The sequence below is a fragment of the Coturnix japonica genome, chromosome Z (genome assembly GCF_054131305.1).
Source record: "Coturnix japonica strain WE chromosome Z, WE-NBRP24, whole genome shotgun sequence".
NCBI classification, from domain to species: domain Eukaryota; kingdom Metazoa; phylum Chordata; class Aves; order Galliformes; family Phasianidae; genus Coturnix; species Coturnix japonica.
In genome coordinates, this window is record NC_140702.1 from 48,229,611 (window position 1) to 48,245,044 (window position 15,434).

At 41.6% G+C, this 15,434-nt stretch overlaps 1 long non-coding RNA gene across 1 annotated transcript; it reads left to right on the top strand.

Annotated features, from left to right (window-relative positions):
• The first annotated feature begins 12,913 nt into the window (after positions 1 to 12,913).
• On the top strand, positions 12,914 to 15,161 carry LOC146753967 (uncharacterized). Its single transcript, XR_014940099.1, has 2 exons — positions 12,914 to 13,052; positions 13,291 to 15,161. It is a non-coding gene; the product is annotated as an uncharacterized LOC146753967 (long non-coding RNA).
• The last annotated feature ends 273 nt before the right edge of the window (positions 15,162 to 15,434 follow it).

Below are 15,434 nucleotides of genomic sequence, written 5' to 3' on the forward strand. Positions count from 1 at the left end.
ATTTGTGATGCTCTATTATTTCCCCCTTTATCCAGAGCAAATAGCTTTGCTTTGAATTTGTTGAAAGCAGAGTAAGAAGTGGAAATTTTAGCAAGTTTTGTTTGTGTCACTGAAAGTATTTCTTAAAAATACCTTTTCCTGTTCAGCATGATGCTACACATAATGTTGGTTTTTGTATGTCTAGGTACAATCACAAATATATCTGAGTGTTCACCTCTTCATTTTAATTGCACAAAGGGACTTTTAATTAATTGTAGCTACAATGGAAATGGCGATGATATGGCTAAATCTGCAGTTGGTTCTGCAGCAAGTAAGCTATTTTCACTGTGAAATGACTGCCCTCTTCAGAGGATGGATTTTATTCTGATTTGCCTCTTGTGCAATCACTTGACTGCACACAAAAGCCAGACTAAATGCTGGTCAGCATGTAGAGCTGTTTGACTGCTGTTTGGCATGCCCACTGAATTACTGCACAAAGTCAACAGCAATGCAGATTCAGGCTCTGAGTCCCGTGTTAACTTGATGGCACAACTGGGTCTCCACATGCAAAAGCAGCTAAACAAAAGATCCACCATGGAGTGATGAAGATTTATTTGGGTGCTGCAGCAGACATCTGCTGTGGGGAGGAGGGTGGGAGGCTGCATATATTCTCAGAGCTCTCCTGTGCTTGGCTCAAGTCCCAGATGAGAGCCACAGAACCCAGTGACTCTGCAAGCTTTGTCCTCCGTGCTTCATCAGGACTGGCCCAGTCCCACAGCATCAGCCAGATCAGTATCACAGAAGCACCTCTCATACCCTGTGAGAAACGTGTGAAATTCTGCACTGGGAAGCTGGATGTTCCTTCTGCATTTCAGAAGCAAAGGAGTGGAGACTGTGTGGAGGGGCTGCAGACTCTCCCAGCTTTTGAACAAGATAGATTTCCTCACAATGGGAATGCCTAGCAATGTTTTCCAAAGTGGAATAAAAAATAATAATAAAGAAAGAGCTTTTAACTGCTTTGCTGACATCTTGAACAGTATGGCATGACCTAGCCTCCAGCAGAAGGCTGTCCCTTGCTTCCTGCATTGCTGATTATCCTGTACTGTTCATGATTGCTAATGACCCAAGGAGCCTGTTGAGAAGGCTAGCAGTGGAGAAATTATAAATGAAAGATTGATGAGGGCAATATTAGCATAGAAGCAAAACTCGTAATTGTGACTAGTTTAATAATGACCAAATACAGTGGAAACATGCCCACTTTCAGGGAGCAAGCAGCGCAGGATTTGATTTAAGATCTGCAGAATGAAAATAATCTTCTCAAATCAGGGAGCCATTTATATGCTCATCAGTGTGGTTTTAGTAAGGACCAGACAAGTTTCTGGCTTTTATTTTTGATGACATCAGACAGCTTTCTAACAATAAGTTTTACTCAGTTGTCCACTCAATGCAGTAACAGCTAGGCAGGCTGGTAGAGTGCTACTGGCTTTAAGGCAGTGTCTTTTGCCATTAAGAAAAAGCAGCATAGTGATATAAGTTGCATTAGTTTGATTTTTATTTGTGATTTTCGGAATGAATGAGATCATCGGGTCTTTTTTTCTCTCTGTACTTTGTACTTAGTACTCTCTAGTACTCTGTACTAGAGTGGGCAAAAGAACAAGAAAAAACTGTCATCAAGTGCAACAAGAAAATGTAGATTGACTGCATCATAGGAAACAGTTCCTCAGAAGACTTCTGGGCATGAGCAATGCAGCCTTGTACCAAGCTGCCTCAAGGCAGTAGCAACTCCATTCCCTGTAAGTTCAAAACTTGCCCAGATAAGGCCCTGAGCAACACAATGTAGCTTTGAAACTGGTTCTGCTCTGAGAGTGGATTAGATGATTTCCAGGGAGTTTTATATGGTTCTGCATTTAAAATCCAGTTAATGACACACCGTTTTCTCTTTATTTGTCTGGTAACATTCAGACTTGCTGTTTACATCTCAGACACTACAACTCACAGAATAAAGACAATTTAAGTGTTTGCATTATAATTTTCCTATGTAATTTTGGTTTTCTCTCTCCTTAGGCACAGCATGCTGAAAAAGAAGTTTTACAACAGTGAAGTAAACATTCTTGTGATGCACACTAGGGTACATGACCTAATGAGAAAGCCAAAGTAGCAGAACAGTAGAAATCAGCTTAAGTCTTTGTGTAAATCTGGTTAAGAAAGAGGTATCATTGGCCATCCATAAATGAAATCTGCTTATATATGTTTCCTTATATTTGCAAATGTCCATACATGCACTTCCATCCCCTCTATAGTCTGCTAGAGCTCTACAAGCTCTAGTTAATATTCACCAGTCTTTTGTGGCAGTTACAGGTAGAAAAACTGATTAATAGAAAAGAGATTTGCCATAAATGAAATGGGAGACAAATAGCAGAATGGATGGAATATGCTTTCCATTTGCTTACCATGACCTATTTAATGGCCTTTCATATCTACCTAATCCAAAAGCAGCTGTGACTCGTTATGCAGCACGGGACTGTGTTGTCATGCCATGCCTCTAAGGTCCATGAACCATAAACAATAGAACATGATGGACTTGAGCACAGAAACTCTAACAAACGAAGGGACCCAGTGACAATACCTCTTTGTATCTAGCTGTGTCAGCTTGTCCTCTTAAGAAGACAAATTGCTGAGCGAGGCATTTTCTTCTGTGCCAGGCAGAGGGTTTCTGTGAATTTTGCACAATTATTTCCCTCTTTCAAGCACATTGTACAGAGCAAACTGGACTGTTTCCTGATACACTTATCTGTGTACTTCTTTTAAAAGCAAATTGTTAAGTTTTAAGCAAGTAAAGCTATAAATTTGTCAAGCTGAAAACAGTCATTGATTTAGTTTCCTTCCAATTTGACCAAATGAAAAGCACCAAAGTGAATTAAAGCACTGAAAAATATACTCCCTGCTTCTGACTTGTGCTGTACTCACCTTCTGGATTTTCATTCATATTCAAACTAGGGACTGGGAATCTTTTTTCCCTCTCTTCTCTGTACTCACTGCAGCTCATAAAGTAACAGTCTGATCCAAGAGTGATTCCACACAAGAGAAGTTAATGTGGCCAGTTTAACCTCTGTCTCTCATTGATTTTTATGCTCTTCTCTGTAATCAAATGCTCCTATATTTTTATTTGCTTCTGAAAATCAGAATAATACAGGATATATTTTTGTTTGCTTATTCTTTCTCCTTTGTCTCAGGAGATGGATGGTGAATGTTACTCTGAACTAACCCAAGCTTTAGAACAGCCAGAAGTGAATGCTGTATCCCACCCTGACTCAGGGATTGGGATTTTCCTGTTTTCATTTTGAATGCATGATCAGGCTGGATGCTTTGCTTCCTCCCATTCCAAAATAATTTAAAGGCACATTCATTTTCTGTTGTCCCTATGGCACCATGTAGAAAAGTGCTACATTGTTTTTTGTTAAATTAGCTGAATGCTACCGAAGTGTCAAACAATGAATAGAACAACAACAACAAATCATTAGGAGTGCTGATTATTTTTTATTAGTGCTGATTTATTTCACAACTGCTTGCAGTGGCCAAGCTCCAGAGTGAATATTTGTAAATGCTGAACACCAGGTGAAAGCATTGAGATAGTTCCTACTGAAAGTTATGTCAGAGTAAACTACCTTCATGCATGAAGCAGTGAACAGCCTCCTCATACAACAGCAAGGGATTCTTGCTGGTCAATAAAAGACCTTCAGACAGTATCCAATAACCAGGAACATGTGATCACTGCAAGTGATCTTTAAATTACTGAAATGGCCAAAAAATGATATTCTTCACCAGTTGGTGGTGATTTGTATTCAGGTTGCCAGCTTAAAAAATCACTTATAGCATGTGTTGTTGTTGTAGTTGTTGTTGTTGTTTCTTTTCTCTCATGAAACCATTTCAACCCTGCTCCCTGTAAATAAGCAGCTTTCAGCTTTTCTTTCACTGTGTTCACTTAACATAATTTATATCAGCAATGAAGATGTCCAAGGCATAAAAAGGTTTATACAGAGCTAACTCTTCTTCTATTGGCAGCTCATTTAATAATCTGTCCACTACCTACTTCCTTCCAAGCAATTGTGCAAATTCTATTATTAGGCAAGATTTACCTGGTAGCAGGAACTTCATAATTTGAAGGGGTCATAGCAAAGATTTCAGAAATAAATTCAATGAGAACACTCCCTCCCTTTGTCCTATTCTTCAATCAAAAACAAACAAGTAGTCTAACAACAAAAAACCACAAAACTAACAAAAACAAACAACAACAAAACAAAAACAACCTACCAAAACATCCCTACTACTGCTTCTTAATGAAAAAGATAAGAATATTTTCTTCACAGAAATCTAGAGTGACTAAGTTATTCTTGCATTAGTAATTGTGCATCTAATCTGAATTTTCATACTGAGATTTCAGTGAATGTCATTTTTTGAGAAAGGTTCATGAGGGAACTTCTTCTAGCACTTGAAGAACAAGCTGAAATTCAGAAAATCACTATTTCCTAGACAGTGAGAATACTTTCTAGAGGGAGTAAGTAAGTTTCAAGCTTCATTTGACCTGCAGACTACAAGAGCTTGAAGCAGTAATATATTTTGAAGTGTAAAATTATTGAGCTATTCATTTCCAGTGTAACTGGAGAACAAAATTATGCTTTTCCCAGCAGAAGTGGCCTCTTTCTGAGGCCTGTTCTCTCAGAGCAAGACCTCTCTCCTAGAGCCATCTTGCTGTCTGCTTGCTGAGTAAGGCTGTGTTTATCAATATCCTTCCTCTGTTGGTGGTCTTGAACCAGATGCAGTACACAGATCCGATCTGATGAGCTCTGAGCAGAAGAGACAGCCTCTGCCCTCCCTTGGTTCTCAGGGCTGCATCCTGCCCTGAGACATCACTCTGGGTGCTGCTGTTCATGGGGTCTCTACCAAGCCCTCTCCTCCCACATGTTCAGTTCTCAACAGACAGCATTACTGTTCTTGAGCATAACCAGTGTTCTGCCTCTCCACCAATTTGTTGTTCTCTGCAAACCTGATAACTGCATCCTCTATGCACTTCTCAGAATTCCTGACAAAGATGTTGATCAGGTCTCATCGCAGGATAGAGGGAATGAAGGGAAGTCTTCCAGGCTGGAAGTCTGTGCAGAGGAAATGGATGTGGCAGTTTTGGTCAGTGCTCAGCTGAACATGAGCCAACAGGGTGCCCAGGTGGCCAAGAAGGCCAATGGCATCCTGGCTTGCATCACACATAGTGCTGCTAGCAGGAGCTCAGCTCTGGTGAGGCTGCACCTCAAGTACTGTTCAGTTTTAGGCTCCTCACTACAAGAAAGATGTTGAGGCCCTGGAGTGTATTCAGACAAGGACAATGAAGCTGGTGAGTGGTTCAGAGCACAAGTCTAATAAGGAGAGGCTGAAAGAGCAGGGATTGTTCAGTCTGAAGAGGAGGCTCAGGAGAGACCTCATTGCTCTCTACAACTGCCTGAAAGGAGAGGTGGTCAGCTAGCAATAGGACTAGAGGGAACAGCCTTACGTTGCAGAGATTCTGGTTCAGTGCTAGGAAATACTTCTTTTCTGAGAAAGCGGTCAGGCACTGGAATGGGCTGCCCAGGGGGTCACTGTCCCTGGAAGAGTTCAAGGAGTGTTGCAGTGAGGGATGTGGTTTAGTAGGGAAATATTGGAGGCAGGTGGATGGTTGGACTGGATGATCTTGGAGGTCTTTTCCAACTTTGGTGATTCTATGATTCTATGGTCCCTTCTTGCTACCCACCTCCACATAGTGAACAACTCATTGACCATGTCCCTCACAACAGAAGCAGCTAACCACTTTTTTCCCCTTCCTTTTATCCTCCCCTTCAAGCTGCAATGTATCCCACTTTGTACACAAGAATGTTGTGGAAGACAGCGTAGAAAGCCTGAAAGCAGGCAAGTTAGTAAGGTGCAATCAACACTTGGTAACTCCAAGCAAACTAATTATCATGATCTTTCCCTTATGGCAATCTCTGTATTCAGTGATCAGGGGCCATTTCCAAGGGACCTTTCAACAATGAATACCTTCCACTGGAGGGAAAATGCTGTTTGGAACATTAATCTAACCCTCTCAAGTTGCTATCCAACAATTTGAACTTGAAATCTATGGACTGATGGAATAATAAAACATTTTCATTTATGAATAATATGAAGTTTGTACTACAAAAAACTCATGTCTGTAGAAGGTAGGGGAAAAGTACCTGAAAACCACTTAATTTTCTGCAGAAGTTATGTTATGACAGTGTGTTTCTTCCTACCCCCAGCCTCCTTCTCCAGCCTGGCTATTATGCTCAAGGCTTGCTCAGGACTGCTAACACTGTACTGATAAATACAATTAACATTTTATCCTACAAACAGTGAGCAGCCCAAGAGCCCCTTGAACTCTAATCTCAGAACAAGACTGCTTGTGACCTCCTCAATTCCTTCTAATTATTGTGAAGCTCAAGTGACTATAGTTTCAGAGTGGATTACGCAGAATTATTACTGGAAGTAACTTATTGAGGTATTCCCCTCTTAAAAGAAGAAAAGCTTTAAAGAAACCTCCAGGGTGCAACACAGTGAACATCCACAGAAGATATTCCATGGCAGTTCCATAAGCAACACAAGATCTGCAAACATCAGCTTCTTAGCAGCACCAGAGGAGCTTGGAATACATGGAGAGTAGAGCAGAGTGTAAAACTTCAGAGCTATATTTCTTAAAGGTAATCATACAAGTCCACTCAGATGGAGCTAGATGAAGGTGCTCCATGCTGTCAGTGAATTCATAATGGTAACAGTTCTCATCAGGCATGGCCAAACTTCTTGGGGAGTAAACATACAATTCCATTGCACACAATGGCACCTGTAGCACTGAATTGGGTATTAACTCTTTAACATGACCTTATGTCTACAGCAAACAAACAAAACCTACTAAATCTGTTTTTCCAAATATTTTAACTTGACTTTGTACTCATTGTTTCCTGTGTTCAAATAATTCATTATACACCAGGGGCTGTCTTAGTTTCTTTAGGTTTCTGTAATCTGTTCACAGTCTGTGGAATTTAGATTCTTTTTTTCCATAGAACAGGTCCAATACAGAACAAGTTTTCACAGCTTTGTATGTACATATCTGGAATAGGTCTGTGCAAGGGAGAATCAAGACCGGTATCATTCATCATGCAACCTACATTTTAGATTTTCAACTGCCTAGGTATACAGCAGCCCACTGTATGATTTAATAGCCTCTCTCATTCCCCCTCTTAAAGGCTTTTTTATTCAATAGGGAAAAACTGAGATTTTTTTTTTTTTCAGGACAATAGAAGTGAAAAACAGTAAACCTGGGATGTATTTTATTTTGCACTTAAGTAGAGCAGATCACTTCAAGCCTCTTCTTCTAATACCTGGTAATACCAAATATTTGTGAGAATCGAGGCAAGATGAAGAGGAGTGTGTTTCCTTATAGACATTCTGTAGCATGCTGGAAGGTCTTCACTCACACCCAAGCCTATTGAGGGAAGGGTGCTGCTACAGCTGCAAGCTTTTTCTCCTTTATCTGAGGCCTCCCACTATATTTCTTCCAGTCTGATCCTAGCAAGATTCAGAACTCATGTAAAAATAGACAAGTATAACTTCACTGTATTTCAGCAAAGATTTGATGAAAAAGAAAGATAGGTACTTTAATTAAGAATGTAAGAAAATACAAGTTGGCTTGGAGAAAAGTACATAGCAGCTATTTTTAGAGGAATGGAATAGAGAAGGGGAAGAAGTGAGGCACTGAGCAACTTCAATTCCCTTTATATTCATCTTTGTCAGCTTTTGCTGGCATTATAGATATTTTACATTATTGCTCAAAGGCAAATCAAATAGTAGGCAGAAAAGTATGTGGGAGCAGAGGGACACTATTAAAAGAAATGTGAGTATTTGTAAGGGAAAGAAAAAAAAAAAAGCCTAGTAGTTAGTTCTGCATTTACAATGGCTAGCAGACACTGAACATAAATAAAGCATTCAGAACCAGAGGGCTTTGAGTTCAGATAGGAAACAAGAATTATACCATTTAAATACTACTTCAATAACCAATTGAAGTCATATTTATGCATATGCTGGCAACACATTCTTCAGGAGCCATAGGAAGCCAAGTTACCCATGAAACCTGACCAAAGACATTGTTAATATCACATTGCTCTGGGAGCCCTTGAGACCACAGCTGAGGAGCTCAGGCAAGGATGAGCTCTGAGAATCCATTTAGCAGCGATCAACACAGACACAGACTGCTGCTCAGTGCAGCAACACCACCTTCATTAGGTGCCAAAAGAGTCACATGACAAAGCAATAAAACAGAGTCAAAGACTTGCAGATGGCAGGGGAAAAAAAAAATTGTTCAAAGATAGTAAGGCATTTGTTTCTGCAAGTTGGAGTGGTTTATAGAGAAGAAATCCCTGACTACTTTCCAAGCCTGCAGTAGAAATAAACAATTTCAGAACACAAAAAAGAAATATGAAGAGGGCAGGGCAGAAAAACCTGTGTGAAGAAAGAGCCGAACACCATCTGTAACTAAGAGCAGACCATTTTATGTACCCTCAGACCATGTAATGTAACTGGCTGTTATACCCCTTTCCCTCCACCTTCCAGCTATTTGAAAAAAGCATTATAAAGTGTTAGGCCTCCCATGTACTACAAAAATAACTTGTGTGTTGAAGTACTGTTCTGACAGCTTTGTTCAATGCACTGAAATAAAATCAGAAAGACTGTAAAGGCAAAGCTTTTTGCTTGCATTTAGCTGCTGGATGAGAATTCAGCTTTAGATATTGTCACATTTCAGCACGCCTACTTCATAGCATTCTGAGTTATACGGCATACAGGAAAAAAACAAACAGAAAAATAAACAAGAACAGCAACAACAACAAAAGCCAAACTCTAAGCAATAATTCTCACATTTTAGGCTGAAATTAAAGGCTGAGTACTTCCTGGGATAAAGAGTGTTCTTAACCAAAAAACTGCAGAGGTTTCCTTGCACTCTATTATTTGCAAGTTATTTTACATGCTTTCCAGATACAGGAAACATCTAGAGGCACACAGGAGTTGCCAGGGATAGCTGGCTAAGGCTTCAGCTCCCCAAAGAGTAGTGAGTTTCCTAAATCTGCAGAAGTTGGAAACTGTTCTCATCTGTCAAGACAAACAGAACAGCATCAAGAGACCCTAAATGTAAGCGCAGTGAGAATAGGCATTAAAACCAAGTCCAGGAACTAATCCAATTCCTGTCTTGATTTTTATGGTTATTATTTTAGAGTGTAATTGATGGAGAATGCTTAACAAGTCATTAGTAAGGCATGACCAAGAGCTGGCAACCTGTTACAAGTGGTGTTCCCCAGGGGTCAGTACTGGGCCCCATCTTGTTTAATATCTTTATTGATGACCTAGATGAGGGTGAAGAGTGGGAAAAACCCCAGAACAAAGGAAAAGGTAACACTTTGCTACAGAAAGGGAAAGGGGGACTTCACAGAAACCAAGACAAAGGGTAACTGCAAATAGTTTACATTAAAAAGGGCAGAGGAAGGGAGAATTACAGACACTTAGTCTAAAGAAAACCATGGAAGAAATCAATAAAGATAAGAGGGAACTGCCCGGAGACATCTGACAAGAAGGAATAGATACCCCCGGGCAAGATGACACCAATGTGTGAGGCAAGAATGACAGACAACATCAAAAGAAAACAGAAGGATTTCACCTCAAAACAACGGCAAAGGGGATGGGTAGCAGGGAATGAGGTCACTGGGAATGAGATCACGGGGAATGTAATGAATATGTAACCAAACTGGGGAGAAGACTATTGATTATGCATTAGTTTGACCTATATCTGTATCGTGCTTTTCTCCTTACGGTGTGCAAGTTTGGAGTGTTAACCCCTTGTGCCAGGGCTGTGTGCACATCTCTTCATTAAACATACCTGCTTTATATCCTAACAGGCTATAGAGTTTGTTTCCGCAAATCAGTTTGACGACCCAGATAGGACATCCTCCGTTCGGCTGCAGGACCAGCTGAGAAGGGGGACGCCTTCGGCTCGACCCGAGATTTCTCGGAAGGACTCCCCTCCCTCATCTGATCACTGCAGGAGCAGACAAGAACCATCTATCGGCGGACAAGGTATGTGAAACGGGTGACCCGTAAGTCGTGAGGAGACGTCCTACGCAGGGCACAGAGGAGTCGGCGTGCTCCCCCCCGAGGAACGTGAGCTCACGAGTTAGGTTGCCGTCTGGGTTAGGAGGACTCCCTTGGGAATGCCTACGAAAGGGCCAGAAAGTTGTACGCATGGTAAAAGAGCTATTGCTCGCCCTCAGGTGATTGCTTACAGGGCAGAGCTTGTCTGCTCTCTCCTACAGGGTGATTTGGGTAATCCTGGGATAACTGGTATCGTACAGCGCCGTCCATATAAGTGACCTAAATCAACAACTAGCACCGCTGTTCTTAACATCTACTGTTAAACTTAACAAATTATATATTGTAATTCTGTTTGAATTGTCGTGTGAGTGTGGTGTGAGTGAGACGCAGCACAGCTGCGGGGCGAGTGCGGAGTCCCGACCTGCGGTTCCGTCCTCCCGCGAGGGAAACGACGGGGGACGGACGAAGCGAAGGTTGTCCCCCATTACTTGTCTGTCTTCGTTTTAATACGCGTTTATTCTCGTATTATAAATTACTGGTTATTGTAAAGTACATTATCGTAAAACGCATACGGGGTTAGCTGGGAGGAGGTATTGCTACGTGTGAAATAATACAGTGGTTTAGATTAAGTTACTATCACAGGGAAAAGAAGTCCCTAAGCTCCCACCCCTGGAGTGTATACTGGCACATTGGCGAGATATTCCTGGGGAACCAGGAGGAACCCTGAGCTGGAAAACCCTGATTAAATATTGTAATCAGTGGTGGTTGGTGTACAAGCTGAAGGATGGGGACAATGAACATATAGAGGGATTCTGTGTGGAATGAGTATCAATCCACTTAAGTGATATTGTGTTCTGCCTGCAAAGAGGTGTAAAGGAGGTGGGTCAGTCAGTGCTGGTTCTGTGGAGAGATGTTTATAACCAAACCATATGGATTGCTAAGGGAAAGTTATAAGGTATTAAGGATGTTTACAGAAACTGAAGAATTGTGTTGTTTGATTAGTTGGTTCTGAAGGGAATGGGACAAACTGTTTTGATGGTATAAGAAAGTGTAGTTGTTAATGGTATACGGAAGTATAATTGAGGTTATGTGGAAGTGGAACTGAGGGTACAAATAGTGGAATAGTGTACAAACAAAAAGGGGTTAAAGAGAAAGTGAGTTTATCTGTGCTGGCATGAGAGCAACCCCCACACACCGTTCTCCTGCAAGCAGAACTCTCAGAGTGGGAGAGAGAGCCACAGTCAGAGACTGCTGCTGTAAATAGCGAAGGGGGAGGTGGAGAGGATGGGGCAGTGGAAGTGCAGAGATCTAGAAGACCTGAAATCCCAGTGTTAGCACTGGACGGCTCTGGAGAGAAGGTGAAATGTAATGATGAGAGTCTGGAAAATGAGAAAGTTTGGGAAGGACACAGGCTGAGGAAGGCAAAGATAATAACAGAGATGCCAGGTCTGAAGAGAGGTGTACAATATGAAGAAAAAAAACAAACAAAACAAAACACCCAATTGAGAAACAGAGATGTTCAGGGAACTGAGAATAATAACAGCTGTTACTGTTGTGTTGCCAGAGTAGGGCTGTAGGACCCAGGGACCCCCTTCCAGGAAGAATGGGGGGGGGCAGAGGGTGGGGTACTGGAAGAGCCCCACTGGATTGAAAGCAGTGGGCGATCTGCAATGGGACACTGATAGAGAAATCCTGCCAAGCTGAGTGAGAAGGAACCGCCTCTGATTGCAAAGCTGAATGATGAGAACTTGGGAAGTTTACCCTAGCAGATACACTGATGAAACTGCAGCTAGGGAAGCAGGATAAAGTAGTTCATTTTCTGATGGATATAGGAGGTTCTTGCTACCCATAGATGGTTTTGTAGCAGTAGTAGAAGCTACTGACCAACAAGAAAAGGCTTACTTTTGGGATTAATTAAATATAAGCTAAGAAAACAAGTAGGAATACGGGAATTCTTGTACCTGCCAGGTTACTCTGGAAAGAAATTTAATAAAACTGGAGCTAAAGGTCAAACAATATTGACTGATTAAAAATTGTAAGTCTGGCTTTAACACAAACTGGGAAAAACAATGTTGTACCCACAGGAGTTAGTGCAATCTCAGATAAGACACATTTAGGGGTGTGGGCATCAGGGCCAAAAACGAAGCCCTACATAGAAGTTAAAAGCAAGAGCTCTTCCAGTCAGGGTACAGCAGTGCCCTTTGAGGATATGTGACTGTAGAAGGATAAAAGAAATGATAGATAATTTTTTGGAGTTTGAATTACTAATTGAATGGGAATCCAAGAACAAAACTCCAATTTTGCCAATTTTGCCAAATTTTTGGATAGTGCTTTAGTTTGGTACAAGAGTTGAGGGCAAGTAGTAGAATTGTTAAATGGATATGAATAGGTGGAGTTTACCTTCTGGATTTGAAGGATGTCTCTTTGGCCTGATTTGGCCAAAGGAATCCTAAGGTTCTTTGCCTTTGAATAGGAAAGCCCTAATACAGGGAGACTCAGTTAACCTGGACAGTGTTACCCAGGGTTGTGAGAACAGCATAATGATTTTTTTTGAGAACTGGTCAACTCATGAGCCTGAGACCTGGGATCGTCCATCCCAGGGTGGAACTTTACTGCAGGACGTGGATGCCACAGCAACAAAAGGACCGTGTACAATAGACTGAGAGTTTGTAGAGTTTCTTGGTTTACAGAAAGCATAAATTACTCAGCAGCAGGTGACGTATTTGGGATATGAGATTACAGCTGGACTTTGAACCTTAAGGACTGCCAGGAAAGAAGCCATCTGCCAAACCCCTGAGCTGCAAACTGCCAAGGAACTCCATACGTTCCCAGGAATGACTGGAGGGTGCCGACTGTGGATACACAGCTACGAACTGATGGTAAACTTCAAACAGCTTGAAGTGAGTAAGGGATGGCCAGGGTGCCTGAGGGTGGTGGCTGCCCTGGTGCTCAATATTCAAGAAGCCCATAAATCTACACTGGGCCAAAGGATACCAGTTGTAATATCTCATACAGGGTTTACTGTATTGGTGACAAAAAGGGGACATTGGCTCTCACCCCAAAGATTCCTGAAATACCAGGCCATCCTGGTAGAGCATGGTGATGTAGAAATAATTGTAACTAATATTGTTTATCCAGAATCTATCCTTAGTGGAACTCCTGGAGAACCAAGATTACATGACTGCTTTGAAACAGCTGAAGCTGCACATTCCAGCCGGTTGGTCGGACCTGAAGGACGAACCATTAGAAGATGCAGAAGATGCCTGGTTTACTGACAGCAGTTTTGTGAGACAAGGAATCTGTAAGACAGGATATGCAGTAACTGCCACTGAGCAGGTAATCAGAACACAACCGTCTGCTGTGGGAACTTCCCCTCAGAAGGTTGAAATAACTGCCTTGACAAGAACCTTAATTATATGGACAGATGCTAAATATGTATTTGGGGTGCCACACACTCATAGTACCATCTGAAAAGAGCAAGGATTGCTCGCACACAAGGAAAACATCATGATGTAAATCTACCAATGGCTATTATATGTTGTAAAGGACATCAGAAATGTAACACTGTACAGGAAACAGAAAATAAGATGATAGATCAGGTGGCAGAACAGGCAGTTGAAGAAGGCTTCAATTTCAGATGGTAAACTTAAAATCTCTGAACCCAAGTCAAAACCTGTAAAATATTCTGAAGAGGACAGGAGTCCAATTAATGATTTAGAAGGGAAGAGAGCAACCTGACAGATTGGTGCACGCCCAGATGGACACATTGTTATGCTCTTTAGTATTTTATGGAAATTGGTTATGAGGGAAGATAAGAGAATTCATTGGGCAAACCAACACTACAAAGTACAATCCCACTACCAGGAACTGGGCACAAGTGGGCCTCATGGGAAAGGGCCTTCTAGGGCAACAATGGCAAATTGATTTCACAGAACTGCCAAGAAAAGGAGGGTATTGCTGTATGAAAATCTCAGTAACCTTAGAAATAGTAGAAAATGCCACAACGGATGCATTACGAGCAATCCAAGGAGGTATCCTCCTTATCCAAGGCAGTAACTCAAAATAGGATAGCACTGGATATATTAATGGCTAAAGAAGGAGGGGTAGGAACAATAATAAATCAGAGTTGCTGTGTATACCCAAAGACCTAAGAACTGAAACAGACTTGAGGAAAATCTGGGAACAGACAAAGGTATTGCATAAGGCAAGTCAGGATAACACAGGTTGGGAAGAGGAGTTATGGAACACACGCACTATCTGGCTACCAAATCTAGGATGGATAAAGCAGTTCTTCCTGGTTGGGATCATTATAGCCATCTTAGTATTGTTAGTAAGTTTTACCTGTATAGTAATAAGATGGTTTATGTGCCTGTACCAAAGTGCTGGAAGGGAGTATGAGGTCTGGAAGATACATGAGCTAAGAAAAAAGGTAGAGAGTGGAGCCTATTTTGAGACCCATTAAGAATCTAGCAGGTAAAAGCCTTCTAGATTAAAGAAAAGGGGGGAGCTGAAGAGTGAGAAAAACCCCAGAACAAAGGAAAAGGTAACACTTTGCTACAGAAAGGGAAAGGGGGACTTCACAGAAACCAAGACAAAGGGTAACTGCAGATAGTTTACATTAAAAAGGGCAGAGGAAGGGGGAATTACAGACACTTAGTCTAAAGAAAACCAGGGAAGAAGGCAATAAAGATAAGAGGGAACTGCCCGGAGACATCTGACAAGAAGAGGGATTAGATACCCCCGGCCAAGATGACGCCAATGTGTGAGGGCGATAACTGCAAGAATGATAGACAACATCAAAAGAAAACAGAAGAATTTCACCCCAAAACAACGGCAAAGGGAATGGGGTCACAGGGAATGTAATAAATATGTAACCAAGCTGGGGAGGAGAATATTGATTATGTATTAGTTGTAACATGCTTTTCTCCTTACGGTGTGCAAGTTTGGAGTGTTAACCCCTTGTGCCATGGCTGTGTGCACATCTCTTTATTAAACATACCTGCTTTATATCTTGACAGGCTATAGAGTTTGTTTCTACAAATCAAGGGGATTAAGTGTACCCTCAGTAAATCTGCAGATGACACCAAGTTGGGAGGTGGTGTTGATCTGCCTGAGGGTAGGGAGGCCCTTCAGAGGGATCTGGATAAGCTGGATCGCTGGGCTGAGGTTAATGGGATGAGGTTCAACAAGGCCAAGTACTGGGTCCTGAACTTTGGCAACAATAATCCCGTGCAGCACTACAGGCTTGGGTATGAGTGGCTGGATGACTGTGAAGGGTAAAG